This window comes from Clupea harengus, chromosome 2, assembly GCF_900700415.2.
Source record: "Clupea harengus chromosome 2, Ch_v2.0.2, whole genome shotgun sequence".
NCBI lineage: Eukaryota > Metazoa > Chordata > Actinopteri > Clupeiformes > Clupeidae > Clupea > Clupea harengus.
In genome coordinates this window covers 2416810-2419309 of record NC_045153.1, presented here as the reverse complement: position 1 = coordinate 2419309, position 2500 = coordinate 2416810, and positions in this window count along the sequence as shown.

The following is a 2500-nucleotide window of genomic DNA, read 5'->3' as shown; positions in this document are numbered from 1 at the left end:
CGCTAATGCTACTGCCAAACGCGCACTCTGATATCATTGGATAGAGCCACCTGATTGGTTTAAACTTCCAAAACAGCAACGCAATCCATAGTTTTGTGAAGGCAACATTTTGGCGAAACTGTGTTCATAAAATGTAACGAGTAACAACACATATTGTAGAAATGTAGCGGAGTAAAAGTACAGATAATAGCTAAAAAATGTAATGGACTAAAAGTAAAAAGTATGCACTATTATTTGTACTTAAGTAAAGTACAGATACGTAAAAATGTACTTAAGTACAGTAACGAAGTAAAAATACTTTGTTACATTCCACCACTGCTTTGCAGCCAAGCCAAAATGTCCTGTTGAGGTGAGGGTGATTCCTAAATAGGTGAAATAGGTGCAGATTTGATCAATTTTGGTGTTTCCTATTTTAAAGTTGTCAGTGTTTCCCTGTAGCCTGGAACGTTTTCTAAAGACAAGGACTTTGGTCTTTTTGGGATTAATTTTTAGGGCCCACGTCTGGCAAAAGTTTGCCACTTTGTCCATGTGGTGTTGCAGGCCTTCTTTGGATGGTTTCAGCAGAACTAGGTCATCAGCATAAAGTAAACACTTGACCTCTGTGTCTTGCAGTGCAAGTCCTGGGCCTGCAGAGTGCGGTATTGTGTTTGCCAATTCAGTTATGTGAATATTGAAAAGTGTCGGTGATAGTGGGCAGCCTTGTCTCACACCCCGTTCCCCTCTCTCTCTCTCTCTCTCTCTCTCTCTCTCTCTCTCTCTCTCTCTGTATATTTGTATGAGTTTGTAAATGTATGTTTGTGTGTGTGTGTGTCTGTGTGCCTCCAAATGAAACCCAAACACACCAACTCCTCTCTGGTACTAACTTTCCCTCCAACCTAAAGAAACCAGAAACAGAGATGAGATCATTAATGAGGCTCAATGGAGACAAACTCACACTAGAATGATCTTCATTCACACATTACGTCAACACATATGACAGCGGTTCACACCCTTTACCTGTCTATGTATGTGTGTGTGTGTGTGTGTGTGTGTGTGTGTGTGTCCATGTGTATGCGTGTGTGTGTGTATAGGAGTGTGTGTGTCTGTGTGCAAATGCACACTAAGGCCTGATGACCATGATGACCCCCTCCCTCCTAATCCAGCCCAAACACACCAAATCCTCTCTGGTACTTACCAACCCACTCAGCTAAAGAAACAAAAACAGAGATGAGATCATTAATGAGGCTCAATGGAGACAAACTCACACTAGAATGATCTTCATTCACACATTACATAAACACATAAGACAGTGGTTCCCAAACTTAACCTGTCTGTGTCTGTGTGTGTGTGTGTGTGTGTGTGTGTGTGTGTGTGTGTGTTTGGTGTGTGTGTGTGTGTGTGTGTGTGTGTGTGTGTGTGTGTGTGTGTGTGTGTGTGTGTGTGTGTGTGTGTGTGTGAGCGAGCGTGCGTGTGCATTCTACCCCTGTGTAGTCCTGATACCCCCATACCTGTCAGTGGGGTAAATTCTCCTTTTTGCCACATCTCCTTTCCACTGCACTTAATGGAGTTTCTCTCCAGAATAGCAGGCGTGTTCCCTCCATCCTTAACTCTCTGTTCCACAACAGCTCAGATCAGTGGAAGCTGCTGCTCTGAGCCCTGAGTTTGTCTTTAGTAGAAAAATAAACTTCCTCAACACTGATGGTGTTAAACGCTACAGAGATGATCTTCATGCTACTAGCTCAGTCTACTTATCTAACAGTATTACTGAAGGCAGCAGCAAAACCAACACTCTCTTCTCAACTCTCAGTCATTATAACACTTTTGATCACATGAAGAATATAGCTCTTGTTACGTTATGCTACACCATTAACCAGACTGTTTAGTCCAGTGTAACACATGACTTACCAGTGTGTAACAGCACTTAAATACTCTGTGCTTCCATGACCCTGAACTAGTTGTATGTGTTGTGTATTTACACACACATCCCATAACTAAGTCAGCATTCCTCCCCCTACACTGCATTGCTCATCTCCACTCCTCACTAACGTCTCTTGATGCTGAAACCCTTATTCATGCTTTCATCACTTTACACCTGGTACACTCCAACTCTCTAGTCTCTGGTGTCCCTACCTAATCACTCCAGAAACTTCTACACATCCAAACCTCAGTAGCCTGACTAGTAACCCACACTGGAAACTGTTCATCTGCCATGTTAGCTCCACCATTACTGAATCTATTTCATGAACACCAACAGACCTCTGACACACTCCTGAGGGCACATACAGCCCAGTTTGGGAACCACTGACATATAAAAACACCATCATGATAGTTTAGTTTTCTAAAATGCACAAACAAACACAAATAAACACACACACACACATACACGATAGATACTGGATTGAAATATTGTATGTGTGTGTGAGAGATAGTGTGTGTGATAGAGAGAGAAAGGGGTAGGGTGTGAAGGTTTGCAGTATGGAAGTGTAATCAGGTTAGAGAGTGTAAGTGTGAACAGGTTTAG